Source organism: Peromyscus maniculatus, chromosome 4 (assembly GCF_049852395.1).
Source record: "Peromyscus maniculatus bairdii isolate BWxNUB_F1_BW_parent chromosome 4, HU_Pman_BW_mat_3.1, whole genome shotgun sequence".
NCBI lineage: Eukaryota > Metazoa > Chordata > Mammalia > Rodentia > Cricetidae > Peromyscus > Peromyscus maniculatus.
Genome location: NC_134855.1, coordinates 117353408 through 117365761, shown reverse-complemented (window position 1 = coordinate 117365761; position 12354 = coordinate 117353408). Strand labels below are relative to the sequence as shown.

The window sequence follows — 12354 nt, the reverse complement described above, 5'->3', positions numbered from 1 at the left end:
GATAACAGAAATCTCTAAGCAATCAAAGTATCTTTTAATATATGAATGTATAAACAATCCATAGATAATCTCTAAAGGAGAATATTATTCATTGATAAGAAGAGAATGATTAAACCATAAGAAGGTATGGGCGGTTTAAAAAATGTATATTCCTAGGTGAAAATGCTAGCAAAAAGACTACATACTGCAAAACACCAATTGTATAATGTTTTGGAAATGCAAGTACCATAGCAATGTTAAAAATATCAGTGGTTGCTAGGGCTGGAGAGAGTGGAGAAAAGTGTCTAAGTAAATAAATCAGGAATTTCTTTAGAACAGTAGGGTTTTCAATTTTATAATATAATGGTAGGTGCCTAAAGTGACATAAACATTTAAAACTCATAGAAACTTATAGTACAAAGAATAAATATTAATATATGCAAATGCAAAAAATCATTTAGAAGTTGAGGAGAGCCCAGGATAGAATGAATTATGTGACAAAGTGGTATAAATTATAATACATGAAATAATCTTACTGAACAGACCAGAAGAAAAGATTTTGAGCTCAGAATCCCTGGATATGTGTGGAGTCTCTAAGGCTAAAATACAAAAAAAAAGTACACATACATAGTCACTGCACCCTAATTGATGAAATAATTTTCACGGATTTGCAGGATATTATTCTGATACCAATACATGTGCATAATAGACTGGGACAATACAATAGACTTACAGTGGAAAGCAGAAACATGTTTTCCAGTTGGTGAAAGAAATGCTATCAATAAGCAAGGGGAGGAAGACAGAAGGTAGTTAATTAATTAGATACCTGTACCAACTCATGTTCAGCTTAATGAAAATATATATGGATATTTCTAGACATGTATAAATAAATTCTTGTATGCCTAAACACAGTGATACCATGGTATCATATACAGTCTGGGTTCTGTTTTGCTTTGTTTTGCTTTTGAATCAAGATTTTGCTTTGCGTTTGTGGCTGGTCTGAAAACACTTTGTAGACATTAAAATTGTTGTACTACTGAGTGACTTTTGACCTATGTGCCACCACTCTTGGTTAGAAGTATTTTCTGATTCCATTCACCAATGATCGTACAGGGCTTCTTGACATATTAAGTTTGAAGAATATAGTATTGCCAGGAATAAAGTAAGTGCTTAGGAAGATACTCTACTATCATGAGAATATATCATAGGCACAACATATTTAGGAGCCAAATTAAAGACATCTTAAATGATAAGTTAGCAGTAAAAAAATATTTGATCATAATTTAAAGTGTAAAATAAATATCTGTGAGTCCCCATTGGTTCAAACAAAAGATTGCACAAATACCTGGTTCTTTCCTCTTAAGGAGAAGTGGGAGAAACATTTCCCACCCCTCAGTATGAGCTGTGCATAGTGATTTCTTCAGGTGAGTAAAGTGTGTGAATGGTGGAGTAAGAGTATAACTCTGCAGCAAGAAATCCAACAAGCAATACCCGGCTGCCATGGATCAAGAGCATCAGCATGGGAATGGATTGACTATGTTGATCTATGGCAAAAGTGGCACTTTACGAGAAACCCTGTCTCGGAAAAAAAAAATAGTGGCACTTTACTTCCATCAGTTTTTGCTGAACTCACATCTTCACTAGAAATAGGAAAGCTCCCTTTCAATCTGCTGCCTCATCTAGTAATGGAAAAAGTCAGAAGGAATCCAGTTGAGGGAAAGTCTATAAAATATATGGTCAGTAATACTGAACACCATCAAGATTGTCACAGATTCTGGAAGTATACTAATGTGTCATAGCCAAAAGGAGTCTAAGGAGAGGTGTCCAGATGTCCCAGTGCCTTAGAGATGATCTTGGCCCAGATAAAGGAAATATGAATGAATCATAGACTTCAGGGAAGGATGTGTATTCTTGCTGGTATAGAAGCTGTGATAAATGACTACACTAATGGATGATGTTGACACCAGGAGAACCTGGTTGTGGTTTATGGAAATGTTGTGCTCCTTTCCCAACTCTTCTGTAATCTTAGAGGTATTCTAAAGTTAAATAATTGTTTAAAAACAAGTATAAAGAATCAGGGTGGTGGGAGAGAGAAGAGCTGGTGGACTTATAAATGAAGTCCAAGCAAGACCTGAAGTGCTTTCCTTTTATAGACTTCTTTGTAAAGCAAAGTGTGTAAAAGTTGTCACAATGGACAAATAAGTGAAATTCTTTATACCTTACAGTGGTTGGGATAATCACTGGCATAATTACAGAAAGCAGAGTATGCCAATAGGTATAGAAACAGGCCCATCAGGAGTATATGCAGAGGGCAAGATGACATGGGCTGCTCCAGGAAAGAAGACGTCTGATCTGCAGCAGGAAACGTGGAGACACAAAAGCGAAAACCAGCAAGGAGAAAACACCTGGTCATGGAGATGATCGAAGTACCAATGAGGCACGTCAGTCTCCTGTGGGGAAAGGGCCCGGCTGGTTCAACTGTTGAAAAAAAGTTTATCAGTATAGCTGAAGTTAAAAATTCTCAAAAAGTTGAACCCATGGCTTGTTGATGAAAAGAACTTGATTATCTCAACAACTTATCTTTCGGCTCAGGAGAACGTGAATTCCTTTCCAGAGACATAAGTAAATTATAAGAAGTCTGGAGGAAACACAGGTAATAAAGTGTATGCTGTTAATGAAGTTGTGGCAAGGATAAAAGAATGCATCTATGTATTGTTGGGTACTCACCTGCTCTGAAAGTTTGAGAGACCACAGCATGCTGGCATCTTAGCCTCTTCCTCAAGCACTCATTTTTCAGGTGCACTGAGTGCCATGTTTACTAAGATCATTTGTAGGAATAAGAGCAATACTAGACTATACATCTGTAGACGAGAAGAGCCTTGCTTTTTTGCTGAATTACCATCACAGCTTCTTCAAGTAGCTAGAGGTGAATTCTGCAACTTTGTTTAGTGTCAGTGATGACAAAATGGCTCCTGAGTACCCTCAGAAATCGGCATGAGAGGTGTGCTCTCACTGCCCTCACTCACTTGTGTTTAGACCTCTATAAACTGGATGGTTTTTAGTTCTTCTCTATACAAATAATATACTTTGAAGATGCTAAAGTAAAGCATATTTGTCATTTGTCTTCTGTTTGGTTTTAGGCAGAGGAAAAAAACCACACTGGCTCTTTTTTCTTTTCTTTTTTTTCCATTTCAAAGTTTCTACAGAGCCATTCATGGGTGGACAACAGACAGACATGCTGTGATATTTTATTGCCTGGTTGCTTTTGAATGCTGGTGGTTGTGCTCCTTTGACACAGCACATTTTTATAATATGTTTTAATGTTATACAACAAAATACTCTGATTCCTAGTGCCAAAGGTTCAGTTCAGTGTGTGTAACTCAACATGCATCAATTTGTACTCTGCCTCTCTCTCTTTTAACGGTGTTTAAACAGCCTGTCCTTAGCAACTCATCCGTGCTGTTCCTAAGGCATTTTTCTTTGCTTAATTGCTGAAGAATGGTGGCTTATTTCATGGTCTTTGAATTCATGTTTAATGCATGCTTTAACATCATAGATACATTGCCATTTTGTATCTACAGTTATATCCAAATGTCAATTTTGCAGTTGTTTTTCAAATATTCAATAATTTTACATTAAAAATCCCAAGTAGATGTAGTGAAGACAGTTTTCCTTTGTGAACTGATTCTTTCCTGTTCTGTGACCTTGCTGCCCTTTGCACATGTTGCTTTATTTGTACCCCACATTTTAAATTATCTGGCCTTTAGCATTGCAATTTAGGGCTGAGGTGACTGTGCTCTTGAAGACTGGCTTTGTGATGGAAAGTCCCTCATCTGCCAAACATAGGGCAATGTGTCCTCAGGCCTCCTGAACTTTGATTCCACTAGGGAAACTTGATTTCATGGCTCTGCATCTTCTCTATTCTGAGGATTACTTCTCTGAATGGCACTTTTCTCCCCCTTCACTCTCTACTCTGAACTTGAATTTACTCTCAAAACTTCAGTACACGTATCAGTTCTTTATTTTGACCTCTGAGGACCAACTTTGGGTAGCAGATGAGTGGATTTGCTTCATTTTGTTTTAGCCCCTCTGGCCTTGCATTTCTCTACCTCCCGTCTCACGCCCCTGTTAGGTCTTTGAACTTGCTTTCTTGTTGGACTCCTCTTCTGTACATTTACTGCCACTCCCTTTAATGCAGATCAGGGCTCAGCTTACGTTTCAGGTCCTTAATGGAAACTGTCTTATCTAAAGCTATACTCTCACCTCATATTCTTCTGGTCACAACTTGCTTATTTTTCTTTGTACTATTCTAATACTGTGCTTATTATAATCGATTGTCCATATTTCCATTACATCAAAAACGGTTTTCTTTTTTCTACTATTTTTTCACATTTTTAAAAATATGTATTCTTCTCTCATATATTACATTCTGACTGTAGTTTCTCTTCCTTCCTCTCTTCCCAGTTCCTCCCTCAAACCTCCCCTTTCCCCCAAATCCACTCATGCTTCGTTTTCCATCAGAAAAGAGCAGGCCTTCCAGGATATCAACTGCACATAGCATAACCAGTGACAATAACACTAGGCACATGCCTTCATATCAAGGCTGGGCAACACAACCCAATAGGAGGAAAAGGGTCCCAAAAGCAGACAAAAGAGTCAGAGACAGTGAAGGGTTCACAACACGCCCCCACGGTCGCATATACCGGGCGGACACTTCCGCCTAGCCAATTCCAGGTCAGGATAGGCATTTCCGGGTCAAAGCGTCTCTCGTAAACAGGATACCCGGCGGACCCGGACACCTCTGCCTAGCAAGTTCCAGGTCAAGGGGTCTCGTGTGACCAGGATCCGTGACGTTACATGGCCACGTAAGCGTGCAACGTGACCATGTGATCTACGCACACGCGTGGAGTAGTGACGTGACCTGGCCACGCCCCCAGCCGGTTTTAAAGTGGAGCGCCATGCTTCCCAGTCCCCTCTTCTCCACGCATGTGTCTCTCCCACAGGCCTGTGCACTCTGTCCCTTTAACTCTAATAAACTCTATAAGCGGATTCTGTCGTGTTTCGTGACATTTCCTTGCAGGGTAAGAACACAATGCAGCTAAATAACTAACAGACAGCCCCCTGCTTCCACTGTTAGGAGTCCCACAAGAACACCAAGCTATATAACCATAATATGTATGCAGAGGACCTAGGTCTGACCCATGCAGACTCCCTGATTGTTGCTTCAGTCTCTGTGAGCTCCTATGAGCACCGATTAGGTGATTCTGTGGACTGTGTTCTAGTGTTATCCTTGATCCCTCTGGCTCCTACATTTCTCCCTCCCCCTCTTCTGCTGGATTCCCAGAGCTCTGTCTAATATATGGCTGTGGGTCTCTGAATTTGCCTCTATCAGTTGCTGGATGAAGCCTCTCTGATAACACTTATGCTAGGCTCTGGTCTGGTATAACAGAATATTATTGGGCATCATTTCATTAACTTCCCCACCCCCCAGTCCTGTGTGGTTCTATCCTAGGTCTCTGGGCTATCTAGCTTCTTGTTACTGGGCTTCCAAGCAGTGTCAACCAAGCATGGGCTCCATCTTGTGGTTTGGGTCTCATATTGGAATAGTCATTGGTTGGCTACTCCCACGAGTTCTGTGCCACTTTTACCCAAGCATATCTTTCAGGTAGGACAAAGATTTTGTGGCTGGGTTGGTGTCCCAGTTCCTCCATTAGAAGCCAGACTGCTTACAGAAGAGGGCCAGTTCGGGCTCTGTATCCCCCATTACTAGGAGTCTTCTTTATGGTCCCTCTCATAGATTCTAGGGAGTTTCCATTGCACTAGGTTTCAACTTCACCCATTAAAATGTCCTCCATTCCAGTCATCTCTCTCATCACTCTTTTTTGCCATCCCTCTTCCCACCCACCTGATCCCTCCTGTTCTCAACCACACTTGCCCCTAGTCCACCTGTGAAATTTCTATTTTCCCTTCCTGGGGAGATCCATGCACCCCTCCGTGAGCCCTTCCACCCTCACCAATAGACAGGTCACCCAGACAAAAACCGGAAAGAGAAATAATGGAGCTAACATATACTATGAACCGAATGTACCTGATGGACATCTACAGGACATTTCATCCAAACACAAAAGAATATACCTTCTCAGTACCTCATGGAACCTTCTCCAAAACTGACCACATACTTAGTCTCAAAGCAAGTCTCAACAGATACAAGAAAATTGAAATAAGTCCTTCTGTCCTAGCAGACCACCATGGATTAAAGCTGGATTTCAACAGCAAGAGAAATAGCAGAAAGCCCACAAATTCATGGAAACTGAACAACTTTCTATTGAATGACTACTGTGTCAAAGAAGAAATAGAGAAGGAAATTAAAAACTTCCTAGAATTCAATGAAAAGGAATGCACAGCATACCCAAACTTATGGGACACAATGAAAGCTGTGCTGGGAGGAAAATTCATAGCACTAAATGCCTACATCAAGAAATTGGAAACATCTAAAACTAGCAACTTAACAGCACACCTGAAAGCTCTAGACAAAAAGAAGCAAACACACCCAAGAGGAATAGACAGCATGAAATAATCAAACTGGGGGCAGTTTTGTTTCTTTGTTTCTTTTTTCTCCTCCCTCCCTCCCTCCCTCCCTCCTTCCCTCCCTCCCCCTTTCTCTCTCCTTGTTTTTCTTTCTTTCTTTCTTTCTTTCTTTCTTTCTTTCTTTCTTTCTTTCTTTCTTTCTTTCTTTCTTTCTTTCTTTCTTTCTTTCGTTGATCATTATATTTCCTTGTTCTAAAACTGTGCTTATATTACTTATATTTTATTTAATATTGAACAAAATTCACCTATATTTGAAGTTTTTTTTCTCCCATCCTAGAATCTGCTTGGCATATTTAGCATTTGTAAACAACATAATGCTTTTGGTGTTGATATGGTAACAGATCACTTGTCTTCAGCTACCTCTTCCCCTGTAGGAACCCCAAGGAAATGTACTTAGGTGGCTAAGATCTATTCAAATAATGATCTTCATAACAAAAGTCACTGTACCAAAATTAGTGATGGGTTCAGCAGATCACACTAGTTAAAGGAGCTACAGTTCAACATTGCCAGTGCAGGAAGCCTAAGGAAACCACTACTCAAGTAAAGCCAAGATCTTGATTTATGCCAAGGTAAAGAATTTTAGAGTGAGTCAAAATAGGGAACAAGTTTGATTTACTAAGAAAAGGTTTACTAAGTAAAATGTGGTGTATTAAAAAAAATACATGCTTAGTTGTAAAAATGGGCAATGAGATACGCACATGAATGCACAAGACAAAGTAGGTGGGGAAGGCCCAAGAGGCATTAACCATAGACAAAGAACTACAGGCAGCTAATGAATGCTGAGAGTGGGAGAAATCACCTTCTCCAGAAAAAAGTACACTGATTGGTTATTCAACACCAAATGGTCATCCTTAAAAAAACACACAAGTAACATTATACAACTGGAGAAGGTTATATTTAGGAATACATATGTAAATTCCTGTACCTATATGCATGTAACAACAATCAATGAAAAAAAAAGAGGCCATGAATTTGAAAGAGAGCAAAGAGGGAGGGTCTGGAGGGAGAAAAGGGAAGGGAGAAATGACACAATTCTGTTATGATCTCAAAAACTAAAGAAAAAAGAAAAGTATAAGAGTAAGCACTCCAGACGAAATAGAGTATCGTAGGAGAGAATCACACCAGAGTCTGTAAAGAATAGCACAGGCATAACTTCTGTGGCTTCTGGAGCTTCGTTGCTCATAGAATGTAACCTATATCCAAGTCCAGAGAATGAAATAGGGTGTATTGAAAAAAATATTATATAAAATCTTCTTTCATGATGAGATTGAAAATTGGTTTATTGGTTTATGAAGTGTTCCATGCTGGTTTACAGATAAGAACGGAATGTAGAAATGATGAGAAGAGATAAATAAAGGACAGAGGGATCCTTGCTATACATAGGGCACAGGGAGGTCAAGATACTTGCTTTGTCTGTAAATATGGTTTGTGATTTTGTTTGTGAAATTTTCTCAGGAAAATGACAGGTTTACAGATGATAAAAGAGTAAGATTATGTCCAAAGGTCGTATACATTTTGGCCTATAATGTGGTTAATTATCCATTATAACCCTTATTTAAAATACCTCGCAGAATGAGAATAGCGTCTCATGTTAGGTCAACCGTTGAAATTCTTTTCTCTTAGCCAGTTAGAGGTGAGAGACTTACTTCTTTTCCTTTTCAAGTGCCTTTAGTTTACCCTGTTTTCCTTCATTTTAAAAAAGTATTTTATTTTATATGTGTGTTGTGCTGAGCTGTAGTGTGTGTGTGTGTGTGTGTGTGTGTGTGTGTGTGTGTGTGTGTGTGTGTGTGTGTGTTATGTCTGTGTGGTATGTGTGTGTGTGTGTGTGTGTGTAGGTGTATGCTGGTACTTGGGGAGGCCAGAAGAAGTCAGATTCTCTTCAGCTAGAGTTATAGGTGGTTGTGAGCTTCCAAAAACAGGTTCCAAAAACTGAACTCATGTCCTCAGCAAGAGTAGTTTGTGGTCTTAATTGCTGTGCCATCTTCCCAGCCCTGTTTTTCTATACTAGCTCAAATTCAGAGGAAGTCCTTATGATTAACCTAGTCCCAAGGGTCTTGTCTTTGACTCAGATGACTTATTTCTTCTTTAATGTGTTGACTTTTATCTCCTGTGTTGACTCAAACCAGCCACCAATATCGTATAGTTGAAGAAATATTGCTTTTCCACAGACAACTATGATACTTTCTGGTTTCCAACCCTAGCATTAGTCCAATAGAACCCATAGTTCCACAGAATGCCAGGTAAACTCAATGATATCAGGCAACTGATTCTTGACTCGAGGCTGGGAGGCCTCATTGTGGTCTCATGATCCACTGCCAGTGGTTACTAACCTAGATCATGTATACAGATGGCTGCATTCCAACCTATCCCTACTAGTCTAGACTTGTGATGCAAAGCAAAAAAGAGACATTTTCCCAGAATCTCTGCTTATCTCCAAAGCAAGGTTAGTAACACCGGCTGCCTGTGGCTTTGGTACAGGGCAGCAGATGATCCATGTAAACATCATAGCTTTCACCATTATTTTTCCTACTTTTAAAAAGAAGTCTCAGCTCCTTGAAGCTAACATTGTCCCATAGCTCCAGGTATACTTGCCTTCACTGGAGTGTTGATGCTACACCCCGCACACAGGAAATCTTCTCTTTTCTTAGGTTTAGTATGGAGAGTGCATCTTAGCATTCCTTATGAATTGTCCTGTCCTCTTACTCATGATACTCAGCCTAAGCTGATGTAGACACTACCTTCTGGCTTGCATTTTAGTGTGCTCACATTCATTAAGTACCAAAAAGAAAGGGTACCATTTGTCAATCACTTTAATAGAGGCTGACTGCGTAAGAAGGACCTTCTTCACTTAGAAACTTCTCATTCATTGAGCTACAGATTGCTGCAGAGATTAATTGCAAGCCTAGAAGTTCCTTAATGGAGGGCATCTAATACCCGCTGGGCTGAGTCCAGCATGATGCTTTTCATGTGCCTGTCATTCTAATTATTCTATCCCTCCCTTCCTTTCTCCCACCCTCTCTTACTTCTGTCTTCCTTTTGTAGTACTGAGGCTTGAACCCAGGGTCTCATAAACACCAGTCAGTAGTCTATCCCTGAATTAAAGCCCCAGCCTTCTTTTTACTTTATTTATTTAGAAATGGAGTCTCACTTTGTAGCTCAGGCTGGCCTTGAACCTATTTTGTAGCCCAGTCAGTCCTTGGATTTGCAATTGTCTTACTTTGGGCTCCTGAATAGCTGAAATAATGGGCTTGCTCCATCAGGTTAGGCTTCACAGAATTATCTCAGGACTTTCATAATCCTCTACCATAGATTTATACATAGTAAAAGTTCTGTAAATCTAATTGTCTAAAAGTAAGTAAAATTGCCAAGAAAACATGCACAGTAATTTAAAATGACAATTATAAGAATAATTTAAAATATAAAACTGCTGAAAGTCTGCTAACTCAAAGGAAGATTCTTAATCTAGTCAGTTCTTATACAAAGAAAATAATTTGTCTGCGACTATGCTCTTGATAGCTGTCAATACTTTCAGGAATATTTCCAGAAAGTTGAGGCTCCTAGGAGCCTCTAGGCAGGAAATGGCAGTAAGAAGAGTGCTTGCTCTTTTAGACAAGGAATGTGGGCAGAAGGTGCCCATTGCCAGCTAGATCCTACCACCCTGCAGGTTTGTGGCCTGAACAGTGACTCTTGCCGCTGTCCTCGAATATCTGATCCAGTGAATTGGTGAGCTGGGAGCACAGTGTGGTGATGACCAAGTTTGCTAAAGGAGATTTGTTGAGGCTAATTACCCAGTTTGCAGATTTCCTAATCCATTCAGTCAGGCCCAGTATTGAAGGAAAAACAAATCAGTGACAATGGTTTTGAGTCACCTATAGGAACCTGGATCACCTATAGAGAAGTTTGCTAACTTGGGGAAGAGAGAAATGTATCTTTAAACTCTGAGGAACGCTATCAAAGGAAAAGAAATAATCAAACAGACACATCTGGGGAAAGTAATTTTCACCTTTATCACTAGCAATGAGTTTTACCCAAAGAACTGTCATAAAAACTCTCCCTTCGGTGTTCTTCCCTCACTTAGGCCCATAAAAATGCTGCTTCTGTTTAAGAAATAAGGAAAACGTTTGGTAAAGGAAAATGCATTTATTTATTTATAGTATGTTAAAGGGAGGAGGTCTACTCACCAGCCCCCCATATATATATACCCATCATATATACTACAGAAAGCCATTAGATATAGACAGACCGCAAGTGAAAATTAGCTTGGAAAAATGTTAAGTGACTCTTTCTGGACCTCAGGCTGCCTTCACCATCTCTATTCCATTACAGAACCAGCTTTTATTTATATATGGGTAGAGGGAATGGAGACTGAAAGACAATCCACCTTTTAAATTTAATTTCCATGTAATTATATAATCCCCTCCTCCCTCTCATTCTTCCTATCCCTCCCATACAACCCTGTTCCCTTTCTAAGTCAGTCTCCTCTTCTTTAACCATTGCTGTTTATATATATATATATATATATATATATATATATATATATATATATATATATACATATAAATGAGCAAATACATAACTGTAACGTTCTGAGTCCCTTCAGTGTTACCTGCATGCGTATGATTCTAGGGTTAACTGCTTTTGACAGGAAACCAATCAGGGAACACATCCCTGGGATAAACTAAGTTTTTCTTTCTCAGAAGTCCTTAATTGCTTGATGCTCCTTTTCTAGAGGTAGGGACTCCTTGAGATTTCTTCCATCTATGTTGGCATGTTGATTGGCATGGTTATTGTTCTAGTCTAGTTTAGGTAGATATGTTGTTGCTAATTCATGGATATGATGTTCTTGTCACAGCTAGAAGGTACAATTTCACATCAGACTTCTTGGTCCTTGGCTCTTACAATCTTTCCACTTGCTCTTCCAAGGTGTTCTGTGAGTTAAGGCAGGAGGTATGTTATCAGTTGAGATTGGGCATCCCATGATTCATTTTGACTAGTTGTGGCTTTCTGTAATGGTTTTCTTCTGCTGCAAAAAGAAGCTTCTTTGATGATGGATGAGATCTTCACTCATCTGTGGGTACAAGGATAAGTATTTAGAGTGGTTAGGAATTACACTAGTTTAGGGAAAAAGTGGCAAGTAAGTTCTCTTGATTCTATGGTCTTTCCTGTCACTGGTAGCTGGCTGATTTTCCAGTGTGAGGTACAATTCCTCTTCTCTCAGACAAGCCTTACATCCACTTACATGGCTTTTGGTTACAGCCAATATAAAAGTGTCACTGCTGAACCATTGTGGATATGTTTCCAGCAGTCATTGTTGTGGCTCATAGACTTTGCATCTATGGTTAAGTCTAATGAATGTTCCTCTCCCTTGGGTAGCACCCTCTGATCCTATGAGAAACAGTTCTCAGGAATAAACTTTCTGGTCACTTCTAGCCCAATTAGTTGATGTACTTTGTCCAACATATATCATATCTCCATCAATTGGGCCTTACTCCTAATTCTGAAAGAGAAGCAAGGCCAATGATAATTGGGAGTCTCTTGGATTTTTCTTATCAACAATTCAAGAGGAGGTTTGTCAGGAATGCTTGGCAATGAGATTTGTGGTAGATAATCTGTAGCTTGTGGAGAGAGCATTTCTTCCCCAAGTTGTGCAATTTTAGGGGAACTATGAAATAATGATCACCTATGTCTTTTCCAGTTTCCTTAGTGCCGCTTATTCTTCCCATCTCCCTCTGCTATATTGTCCTCCCCGCTCCCTCTCAGTTAAAACATCCCCCATTTTTGTCATCT

General features: G+C 39.6%; 1 pseudogene; it reads left to right on the top strand.

Annotated features, from left to right (window-relative positions):
• The first annotated feature begins 2244 nt into the window (after positions 1–2244).
• Positions 2245–2977, top strand: LOC102908671 (mortality factor 4-like protein 1 pseudogene; annotated as a pseudogene).
• The last annotated feature ends 9377 nt before the right edge of the window (positions 2978–12354 follow it).